The sequence below is a fragment of the Sinocyclocheilus rhinocerous genome, unplaced genomic scaffold, assembly GCF_001515625.1.
Source record: "Sinocyclocheilus rhinocerous isolate Xijiao unplaced genomic scaffold, SAMN03320098_v1.1 scaffold1185, whole genome shotgun sequence".
NCBI lineage: Eukaryota > Metazoa > Chordata > Actinopteri > Cypriniformes > Cyprinidae > Sinocyclocheilus > Sinocyclocheilus rhinocerous.
The window spans coordinates 427313-440080 of NW_015627555.1; the positions used below are offsets into that span (position 1 = coordinate 427313).

General features: G+C 35.4%; 1 protein-coding gene across 2 annotated transcripts in view; it reads left to right on the top strand.

Annotated features, from left to right (window-relative positions):
* The window catches only part of LOC107731105 (gap junction gamma-1 protein-like), a 37390-nt gene that overhangs the window by 14124 nt on the left and 10498 nt on the right, over positions 1–12768 (top strand). Inside the window, exon 1 of one of the 2 annotated variants that reach the window (XM_016542103.1) lies at positions 10366–10479. The exons of the other annotated variant lie outside the window; for it this stretch is intronic. The gene's annotated coding sequence lies outside the window, so the exon portion shown is untranslated. Of the gene's footprint in view, positions 1–10365; positions 10480–12768 lie in introns of those variants that run through there. 2 annotated transcript variants of the gene reach the window in all.

The following is a 12768-nucleotide window of genomic DNA, read 5'->3' on the forward strand; positions in this document are numbered from 1 at the left end:
TCACTTCTTATCTGCGGCCCTCACTTAACCCTTGTGCTGTGCTGAAAATCCTAGACCTAATTTGGTGTTCACGGTCAAAAATTATCGGCCTTTTAAAAATCACCAAATCTTAGATTGAATTTTTTTGTCAACTTTTTTTTATTTATTTTTTTTTATTTAACACAGGTTTTGTATCTCTTTTTTGGAACTGATTGATTGCAGGCCTTATTAATCATTGAGCTTATGCACCTCAATTTTTTGAGTGAAAAAGCATTATTTGTGGATAATTTCACTCAAAAACTGAGGTGCATAAGCTTAGATCAATAAATGATCAACCTATGATCAATTAGTTCCAGTATTTGGTAATAATATAGCATAACTATAGCATACAAACAATTTTTTTGTAGGCTGGTCAAGCACCCCGGATATAAACCGATATTTAAAAAAAAAAAGTCAGATAAAAAGAAGTCACAATTATTATTTTTTATTCTGCTACAGAAACAAGCTTCTATAGATGAGTCACTAAATTCATAGGTATATTTGCTATAAGTGGGACTTTAAATGTGAGAGTGTATCCTCTTCAACAAGTGTTCTTCTCTTCATCTTTTTTTCTCTTCATTTTGTGCATTGTACCCTCCTGCCAGTCCTTTTTATCTCACCTTTCAAGCATGCTTACCCCTCCCTATTACACTTGTGCTCAATATATCTCTCCTTTCAGTCTCTCACTCCTTCTCCCTTTAACACCTTTATAATTTAATCTCCTATATGTGTATTTTCTGCCTAAAAACCTCTGTAATCAAAGCGGTCAGGGTGTCAGTATGTAAAACAGTCTTCCTTGAAGAAAAATGCATTTAGCTGACTCGAACATTGCCATTTATAATGTGTTTTCATGATGTAATCAACAGCTATGTTTCCCCTGAATGTGTTTTGATTAATCTTCTAGTTTCAGTGTGGAGGTGCCTGCTATAGTCAACATGTACATAATATCTCACCTCATTTCATAGTGTTTAAATGTAAAGAACGTTTCCTGTGAAGGGTTACCATTTACTTCTTTTAAAGTCATCAATAAATGTTGAGATGACATCTTTGACTTTCTAACCATCATTTTTGATGAATTTCTAAAAGTTTGAAACTGACTGTGATGTATGACAGAAATTATTGTTTGCACGCATCTGTGTGTTAGAGAGGGAGCAAGAGAGAGAGTGTTTGTGTGTGTGTGTGTGTGTGTGTGTTTACCCCTGAGTATAAAGGCCTTAAAATACTTAGGGCGAAATCGATGAACGAAAGGGTTGATGTGATTTGTAAAGCCTGCTATAGTCAACATGTACATAATATCTCACCTCATTTCATAGTGTTTAAATGTAAAGAACGTTTCCTGTGAAGGGTTACCATTTACTTCTTTTAAAGTCATCAATAAATGTTGAGATGACATCTTTGACTTTCTAACCATCATTTTTTGATGAATTTCTAAAAGTTTGAAACTGACTGTGATGTATGACAGAAATGATTGTTTGCACGCATCTGTGTGTTAGAGAGGGAGCAAGAGAGAGAGTGTTTGTGTGTGTGTGTGTGTGTGTGTGTTTACTCCTGAGTATAAAGGCCTTAAAATACTTAGGGCGAAATCGATGAACGAAAGGGTTGATGTGATTTGTAAATAAATCTGGCCAAAAAAGCTAATTTGGAGTTTTTTGGGCCTGAATATCTCAGTGTTTTTGAATAAATCTTTGGGACAATTTAATGCACAATACAGTCGTTTTGGGCGGAAGTTGGGATTGGTTGGCGGGTGTTAATTTCAAACCCTGTTGGCCTGACAAGATTTTCATTGTTGAGTGAACTATCCCTTTAAGGTTAATCATCTATCATTATTAAACATTTAAAACCTTAGGTTAATAACAAACTCGTATGAGATGCAGGCAGATCATATAAAAAAAAATTGCAAGCAATTACAAAGTGTCTTATTTTATCCGAATATTATAAAGACTAACAGCATTATTGTAGGTTTTCGGTGGTATGAAAAGAAGCATTTCATTAGTTTGATAAACAAACTGGTTGTAAGCACAGCAAAAATAAATAAATAAATCAGATTGAAATTGAAATTCATATTCATATTTTTGAAATCTTTGACAAAAATCATTATAAAATAATTTGCCTCTTGCATACATAAAAGAGAAAGTCTGTAGTGTTTTTCTGCATGTACGTTAATGTTTTAAATTAATCATTAAATTAATATTTGATGATTGAATACACTGATGGTCTATAATTAGGCACTAAAGTTTTAACATACTGCCTCTAATTTAGCTGCAAGACGCTTTATATGATTAACTGCTGTGTGCTGTGGGTTTTTATCAGGATTATAGACATAATAGGTAGTGCATGGTAATGAGCTCTAGCAGTAACCTCCAGCTGGTTTTTATGTCCCTTTGATAAGCACACCATAGACGCTTTAATTAACTGCTGTGTGCTGTGGGTTTTTAGCAGGGATTATAGACATAATAGGTAGTGCATGGTAATGAGCTCTAGCAGTAACCTCCAGCTGGTTTTTATGTCCCTTTGATAAGCACACCATTCTAGCAAGCAACCACAACAAATGCTGGTAAATATTTGTAGCTTATTTAGGTCAGGTGAGTTAAATATTGAAGATATGACACAATGTTAAGATTTAAAACGACTACATTTGTTTATCCTCTGTAGGAAGAATATAAGGCTTTCCTTCAGATTAATTTCAATTCATGATATAATCGCAAAATATGCCTCATTTATCTCATATTGTAACAGCAAACATTTTAATTTGTTCTTCACAGCACTGTCTGCCTTCTTAACACTAATTAAATATCTGCCTTCCCACCACTAATTAAAAAGTGTTAGGTACACAGGCGGGTGCTGGGATGCCTGGGGAGGTAGAGGTATGACAACCTTTCCCTCTCTCTCTTAGTTATGTATTTAGCAGGGTTTATGTCTGAGTAACTGCGTGTTCATGACACTTACAAATGCCTCAAGCTGTGCTCCAACACATTATGTTTCCAGTCCAGTACACCTCCCTATACATACATAATCATACGCAAAGTATTTCCCCCTGATAAGCATGCATTGTATATTCAAGACTAATCTAAACCTGATTCAGCCACTGCTGTCGTCATCTGTCAAAATAACATATATGCTAAAGGTTCACCTTGGACAATTGAACACAAAATTAAGGCTTTTACATTGTGTTCAAGTGCTTAGTAGGCTGTACAATTAAATTTACAGCTGACTCAAACTGACGCATATCAAATACATATCTCTAGGCAACTGGACTCAACTGCCTGCATACAAATGTACTGGAGTACCTTCCTTGCAGTGTGAAGAAATAAAGTTAATATGTAAGTTGTGAACCGACATTCTCCTAGGCTGTATCCGAAATCATCCCCTATACGCTTAAATACGGTACTATTCAAGGAGACAGACATTTGTAGTGGTGTCCGAAACCATAGAGGACATTATCGAGTGCACTCATTCATCCCATAATGCACCATAATAACGAGTGTACGACCGTTGTACACTCGACGGCTTGAGAATACCCATAATGCACGGTAAAGGTCGTGCCGAATTAATTCCTGCATATCGCCTGAAGGTGCCGCCTGCTTGATCATGTGGGTACAGAGTAATATCATAAAGGTGTAAATTTCTTTTTAATTGATTATTAAATAGTTTAATTAAGATTTTTACATGCTAGTTTCTTTGACAGAGTTCGGGATAAATCTTTTTATTACTATTGGTGCTGCCAGTTTGCTATGTTTCAAATTAATATTAAACAGCAAGCACAAACTATGCAAAAATGGCAGCACTCAGTGTCTGAATTGATTCAATCGTTTTTATTCACTTCTATATAAGTGGACTAATGTAGGGAATAGTAAATGAGGGTATGGTTTTGAACACGGCAGCTATTGGCCGATTGTTTAAAAACAGCCGATAATCTGGACATATCCTGTCAATCAAAAGGTATAGTGAAGAAAATGTCTTTTGTGTATAGGAAGTTAACGTGATAACGCATTAGCGCACCTCCCATCCAGTATTGCAAAGAGCTTTGTTACTTCTGAATCTGATAGTTCAAGTCTTAGCTCTCAAATTCTATGCATTTTATCACAACATTTAAACAATAAATGCAGTTTTGATGCTCTTACATGTTGCGTGATTGATGACAGGTTGATTTTATAAAGTTATATCGTGAAATAAACATGCATGAACATGGAGAAATATACAGTATAACTTGCTGAAATCTTTCATGTTTCATGTAATCACTCAGTCAATGTTTCAACCGCAGCATAACGTCAATAAAACAGCTTGTGAACAATGTCACTTAAAGATGCATTTACCTCAGGAAAAAAGTTATCTAGTGTTCATAGTTCGTTAGTTCGCTATAAAACTCTATAGGGCAGCTTACTTACTGTTAATTATATATGTACGTTTGAATGAATCTGTCATGAAGTCAAGTTTTTATAAAAACTACCTTATGAGCAATTGAGTTGTATATAAACATATCAGTTTTTATTTGAGTGCGATTTATTATATCTGAAAATAAGTAGCAGTTGAATAATAGTTTGGGCTCTGTTAATTTTAACCTGTAATATCATAATAATGTACCAAATGAGAGGGTTCCCTGTATAGTTTACAGTATTAGTTGGGAGAGTTTTTTTTCCTTAGGAAAACCAAACTATCGGTATCGGCAGATTTCATTCTTGAATATCAGTATTGGCGGAGAAATTTAAAATTAGTGCATCTCTCCTGAACTATTTATTCAGTGGCGCCACAACACTGCTATTTAATCTACAGTGCAACCAGTGTAGTTTGGTAGTTCAATTACAGAATGACTCGAAGTTGTTATTGAATCAAAAACTTACACCACAACCAGTGTAGTCAAATTTCTGGCACAAATTACTCTTTTGAGTTGGTTCTTTTTAGTGAATTGGACACACTGACCATGGCCAATGCAGTCAGATTACAGTGAGTTTACAGTGAGTGACAATGAGTTTGTTGATCATATAACAATGTGTAGTTCAGATGTGTGTATATATATATATATATTGTCAGTAATATTTAAAAAATGCAAATGAATGAAATGTTACCATATTTTAGTTTTCTATGTATATATTTTTCTATTTACAATTTTATATATATATATATATATATATATATATATATATCATTTATGTTTTGGACTACAGTGGTTGTGTTTATATATCTGTCTGTCTGTCTGTGCAATTCTACACTGCAAGAATTGTTTTAAGTGATCTTAAACTTTTAGCTTACCAACTGAATTTTAATTTTAAAGTTTTTTTGCATCTGCTTATTTTAGGAGCTTTTGATTTAAAGAGATAATTCACCCAAAGAGTTACAAGCACTCAGAACAAGGGACTACAGGTGCATCTCAATAAATTAGAATGTCGTGGAAAATTTATTTCAGTAATTCAACTCAAATTGTGAAACTCGTGTATTAAATAAATTCAATGCACACAGACTGAAGTAGTTTAAGTCTTTGGTTATTTTAATTGTGTAAAAGAGAAAGTCTGTAGTGTTTTTCTGCATGTACGTTAATGTTTTAAATTAATCATTAAATTAATATTTGATGATTGAATACACTGATGGTCTATAATTAGGAACTAAAGTTTTAACATACTGCCTCTAATTTAGCTGCAAGACGCTTTATATGATTAACTGCTGTGTGCTGTGGGTTTTTATCAGGATTATAGACATAATAGGTAGTGCATGGTAATGAGCTCTAGCAGTAACCTCCAGCTGGTTTTTATGTCCCTTTGATAAGCACACCATTCTAGCAAGCAACCACAACAAATGCTGGTAAATATTTGTAGCTTATTTAGGTCAGGTGAGTTAAATATTGAAGATATGACACAATGTTAAGATTTAAAACGACTACATTTGTTTATCCTCTGTAGGAAGAATATAAGGCTTTCCTTCAGATTAATTTCAATTCATGATATAATCGCAAAATATGCCTCATTTATCTCATATTGTAACAGCAAACATTTTAATTTGTTCTTCACAGCACTGTCTGCCTTCTTAACACTAATTAAATATCTGCCTTCCCACCACTAATTAAAAAGTGTTAGGTACACAGGCGGGTGCTGGGATGCCTGGGGAGGTAGAGGTATGACAACCTTTCCCTCTCTCTCTTAGTTATGTATTTAGCAGGGTTTATGTCTGAGTAACTGCGTGTTCATGACACTTACAAATGCCTCAAGCTGTGCTCCAACACATTATGTTTCCAGTCCAGTACACCTCCCTATACATACATAATCATACGCAAAGTATTTCCCCCTGATAAGCATGCATTGTATATTCAAGACTAATCTAAACCTGATTCAGCCACTGCTGTCGTCATCTGTCAAAATAACATATATGCTAAAGGTTCACCTTGGACAATTGAACACAAAATTAAGGCTTTTACATTGTGTTCAAGTGCTTAGTAGGCTGTACAATTAAATTTACAGCTGACTCAAACTGACGCATATCAAATACATATCTCTAGGCAACTGGACTCAACTGCCTGCATACAAATGTACTGGAGTACCTTCCTTGCAGTGTGAAGAAATAAAGTTAATATGTAAGTTGTGAACCGACATTCTCCTAGGCTGTATCCGAAATCATCCCCTATACGCTTAAATACGGTACTATTCAAGGAGACAGACATTTGTAGTGGTGTCCGAAACCATAGAGGACATTATCGAGTGCACTCATTCATCCCATAATGCACCATAATAACGAGTGTACGACCGTTGTACACTCGACGGCTTGAGAATACCCATAATGCACGGTAAAGGTCGTGCCGAATTAATTCCTGCATATCGCCTGAAGATGCCGCCTGCTTGATCATGTGGGTACAGAGTAATATCATAAAGGTGTAAATTTATTTTTAATTGATTATTAAATAGTTTAATTAAGATTTTTACATGCTAGTTTCTTTGACAGAGTTCGGGATAAATCTTTTTATTACTATTGGTGCTGCCAGTTTGCTATGTTTCAAATTAATATTAAACAGCAAGCACAAACTATGCAAAAATGGCAGCACTCAGTGTCTGAATTGATTCAATCGTTTTTATTCACTTCTATATAAGTGGACTAATGTAGGGAATAGTAAATGAGGGTATGGTTTTGAACACGGCAGCTATTGGCCGATTGTTTAAAAACAGCCGATAATCTGGACATATCCTGTCAATCAAAAGGTATAGTGAAGAAAATGTCTTTTGTGTATAGGAAGTTAACGTGATAACGCATTAGCGCACCTCCCATCCAGTATTGCAAAGAGCTTTGTTACTTCTGAATCTGATAGTTCAAGTCTTAGCTCTCAAATTCTATGCATTTTATCACAACATTTAAACAATAAATGCAGTTTTGATGCTCTTACATGTTGCGTGATTGATGACAGGTTGATTTTATAAAGTTATATCGTGAAATAAACATGCATGAACATGGAGAAATATACAGTATAACTTGCTGAAATCTTTCATGTTTCATGTAATCACTCAGTCAATGTTTCAACCGCAGCATAACGTCAATAAAACAGCTTGTGAACAATGTCACTTAAAGATGCATTTACCTCAGGAAAAAAGTTATCTAGTGTTCACAGTTCGTTAGTTCGCTATAAAACTCTATAGGGCAGCTTACTTACTGTTAATTATATATGTACGTTTGAATGAATCTGTCATGAAGTCAAGTTTTTATAAAAACTACCTTATGAGCAATTGAGTTGTATATAAACATATCAGTTTTTATTTGAGTGCGATTTATTATATCTGAAAATAAGTAGCAGTTGAATAATAGTTTGGGCTCTGTTAATTTTAACCTGTAATATCATAATAATGTACCAAATGAGAGGGTTCCCTGTATAGTTTACAGTATTAGTTGGGAGAGTTTTTTTTCCTTAGGAAAACCAAACTATCGGTATCGGCAGATTTCATTCTTGAATATCAGTATTGGCGGAGAAATTTAAAATTAGTGCATCCCTCCTGAACTATTTATTCAGTGGCGCCACAACACTGCTATTTAATCTACAGTGCAACCAGTGTAGTTTGGTAGTTCAATTACAGAATGACTCGAAGTTGTTATTGAATCAAAAACTTACACCACAACCAGTGTAGTCAAATTTCTGGCACAAATTACTCTTTTGAGTTGGTTCTTTTTAGTGAATTGGACACACTGACCATGGCCAATGCAGTCAGATTACAGTGAGTTTACAGTGAGTGACAATGAGTTTGTTGATCATATAACAATGTGTAGTTCAGATGTGTGTATATATATATATATATTGTCAGTAATATTTAAAAAATGCAAATGAATGAAATGTTACCATATTTTAGTTTTCTATGTATATATTTTTCTATTTACAATTTTATATATATATATATATATATATATATATATATATCATTTATGTTTTGGACTACAGTGGTTGTGTTTATATATCTGTCTGTCTGTCTGTGCAATTCTACACTGCAAGAATTGTTTTAAGTGATCTTAAACTTTTAGCTTACCAACTGAATTTTAATTTTAAAGTTTTTTTGCATCTGCTTATTTTAGGAGCTTTTGATTTAAAGAGATAATTCACCCAAAGAGTTACAAGCACTCAGAACAAGGGACTACAGGTGCATCTCAATAAATTAGAATGTCGTGGAAAATTTATTTCAGTAATTCAACTCAAATTGTGAAACTCGTGTATTAAATAAATTCAATGCACACAGACTGAAGTAGTTTAAGTCTTTGGTTATTTTAATTGTGAACTTGGGCTATGAGCTTCTCTACCCTTCCTCCAGACTCTAGGACCTTGGTTTCCAAATGAAATACAAAACTTGCTCTCATCTGAAAAGAGGACTTTGGACCACTGGGCAACAGTCCAGTTCTTCTTCTCCTTAGCCCAGGTAAGACGCCTCTGACGTTGTCTTTGGTTCAGGAGTGGCTTAACAAGAGGAATACGACAACTGTAGCCAAATTCCTTGTCACGTCTGTGTGTGGTGGCTCTTGATGTTTGACCCCAGCCTCAGTCCATTCCTTGTGACGTTCACTCAAATTCTTGAATCGATTTTTTTGACAATCCTCATAAGGCTGCGGTTCTCTCTGTTGGTTGTGCATCTTTTTCTTCCACACTTTTTCCTTCCGCTCAACTTTCTGTTAACATGCTTGGATACAGCACTCTGTGGACAGCCAGCTTCTTTGGCAATGAATGTTTGTGGCTTACCCTCCTTGTGAAGGGTGTCAATGATTGTCTTCTGGACAACTGTCAGATCAGCAGTCTTCCCCATGATTGTGTAGCCTAGTGAACCAAACTGAGAGACCATTTTGAAGGCTCAGGAAACCTTTGCAGGTGTTTTGAGTTGATTAGCTGATTGGCATGTCACCATATTCTAATTTGTTGAGATAAAATGAAGATACGTCAGGCCATTATCAGATTTTGTCATAAATTAATTAATCATATTTCATATGGACTTAACAGAGAAATCTTTCACATCGATTCCCGAGCCATAATCTACAGCAAACTCCTTCCGTAACAAATCATTATAACATTGGAAAATGTTTTCATTGCACATTCCAGCGCAAGAACGCCTCTCTCTCTCTCTCTCTCTCTCTCTCTCCAAACCAATGTAGTCACATTAAATGATTGTTTCCTTATCGCACTTGGGGAATGTGTGTGGGATTTTAATGAGATTTTTTCCCCCTCTGTCTGTGGAAGTAGCTGTGAAATCCTGCGATTTGTAATCTCGCCTCACTCTTTACTGTGAGAGAAACACATAAAGAAAGAGTGGTTAGTGATAAGAACGAGGGAGAAAACAGGGTATGGATAAGAATGTGAGCGCTGGAGATCGCTGGAAGCTCTAGTTTAAGCCATGACCAAAGATGGGCAGATGAATACAAGAGCAAGCATTAAGAAGTTCCCTTCCTTCCAGCAGTGTGCTGTGAAAGTGCTAGAGAGAGAGGGGCTTTAGAGAGGAAGTGGAGGGGGTAGGCGATAAGGTTATGGGAGAGATATTGTTTACTCACTTATCTGTGACAAGCGTGCATGTCTTTGTGTGTGTGTGTGTGTGTGTGTGTGTAGAGGAGGGACGTTGTGGAAATCTTCTGGTTTCTTGTTACAGGCTGAACATCAACCCTGATTTTGGCTTTACTCTCTTGTTCTCCCTTCATCATTGTCTGTTCCCTTGCCGTCAGGGATATTAACCCACCCAGCCTCCCACGTCAAAACCATAACACTCCCCCCCTCAAACCACAACCCTCTCTGACCCAGTTTTTGGGGTAAAGGGCTATTGTGCGCTTTTCTGAGAGTCTCCCCCTAGCGCATTCTTCATGGCGACATACGCTTTGTGCACGCATACAGTATGTGTGTGTAGGTCTCTGGTGTTGCTGTAAGGTCAGTGGTCTCTGATCTCCAGGGCTGCTCTTCAAAATAGAAGAAAGGAGGTGGATACAGAAATGAGAAGAGGAAAAGCAGGCAGGGAAAGACAATGTTGAGTATGTGTGAGTACAAATTTCACGGCATGTTCTTGTGTGACTTAACAGGCAAATACGTCAGTGCTGTTTGACCTGAATTGACTTCAAGTATTTCTGTGAACTGGATGGGACTTTTGCCTTATGTGTCTCAGTAGACATGGCATTTGTTATATTATGTGACACTGTTCGCTGTGAACCAGTGAATCCCAGGCAGGGGATTCATTTTGCTTTTCCAAACCTATAAAACAGTATTGTTAAAATTAGTGTTTTAATAATATATGGGCTGTCAAAGGATTATTGTTTTCTGTTTATTTATTTACTTATTTATGAGTAAACTATTCATGTAATAATATTAAATAATATCCAATCCATTATATTATGAGGTAAAATGAACACTTTTTTTTTGGTTTAATGTTTAGCATTATTTTTGCTTTGATATCCACTATATTATGAGGTAGAAGGAACACTTTCCTGGTTTAATGTTTGGGCTTCATCAAACATTTAACCAGAATCAAAAATTTCAGTTTTAGTAATATTGGGGCTGTCAAATGATTTGTTTGTTTGTATGTTTGTGAACTAATCCTGTAATAATATTAATGAAAATACTAAATTATATTCACTATATTATGCAATGAAAGTAGGGCTGCAACAAATGATTATTTTAATAATCAATTAATCTAATGGTTATTAGATTGATTATTCAGCTTTTGCAATTAGTTGCAAATATTGAGTACATATTATTATATAATATATTGATACATATTCTAACAAATAAATAAAATAAGGTAATCACTTCAGCTTTTGAAATTTATATTAAGATTATGTAATTACAACGATTATACAATTATTTTTTACAATACAAATAAATATTTTTGGCACACAAAATGTGATGACAGACAAGAGAAGCATTCTCATTAACCAGTTAATTAGCTATATGAAAAAGTAACTGAATGACACAACATTGCTGCCTAACATTTGAATTAATGAATACTTTATTGTCATTGCACGATTTGTACAACGAGATTCAATTTGCAACTCCTTATGGTAAAAAAAAAAAAAACATACAAAGAAAGATTTATAAATACATCAAACAACACTTTATTTACTAATAATCTCTCTTAAAACACCTTATAGGGTTACAATAATCAAATCAGTCCTGAGCTAAATAAAGCTTTAATCTCTGCAAACCAAACTATCACTTTAATGTAATAATAAGTTGTTGTTGTTTTTGTTTTTTTGTTTTTTGGCATTTACTAATAAAAAGATTAGCTCCACACTGGACAGCTGCTTTATAACAGAAAATCAAGTTTTAATTCTAACTGAATTACTGACACTATTTTTTCATGTTTAATACTGTACGCTGCTTGATATAAGGCAATCTATTGTATAAAGCGATATATAATTAAATGACATGACTGGAGTGCAAAGATCTGGTGCAAAGATCCACATCGCTGTAACCAGATGCTTTTTTTAACTGCTGTTTTCTCACTGCTGTCATTTTTTGTTGTGTTTATTTCGGTATTGAGAGGAAAGTGCGCAGCATATATTTATTCAGCCAAACGCCGCTCAGCAGTTTCTGGTTCGGCTGTCAAACTGCATTATTGCAGGCCCTTACGTCAGGTCAGTGGTTCCCAATCCTGGTCCTAGAGAACCCCCAACATTGCACATTTTAGATGCCTCCCTAATCAAACAAACCTGATACAACTCATCAGCTCATTAGTAACAACTCCAAGACCTCAAATGTGTGTCAGATAAGAAGAGACATCAAAAACATGCAGTGTTGGGGGTTCTCCAGGACCAGGATTGGGAACCACTGCATTAGGTCATATGAGATCAAATGACTATTTGGCAACAGTATTTGTCGACAATTTTTAATTGTCAACGTTGTCGATAATGTCGACTAATTCTTTCAGCCCTAAATGAAAGGAGCACATTTCCTGGTTGAATATTTGTGAAGGGGTGCTTACTAATGGAGCTCCTGGAGACTTGAGCTAAAAAAGGTTGGGACACGCTGCTTTAATCAAATGAGATGGCAGACAGAGAGAGGAGTGTGGATGCATGGATGAAGGGTGTAGATTGGCTTTGACATGGTCACAGGGGCATTTTGCTGAATCTGTACACTGTCTGTTCCTGCCAAGGGGCAGGGCATGAGAACTGAGCGTGTGTGTAGAGGCTAGAGACCCACATGAGTAAGAGGGGACTCGGAATTTAATCGGTAATTAGGATCAACAATTATTGCAGGAATACCTGAATGTATTCAGGACAAAATGTTTTGTTTTGTTTTTCATGAGCTTTTTCTCTTTTTAGGGGGAAAAA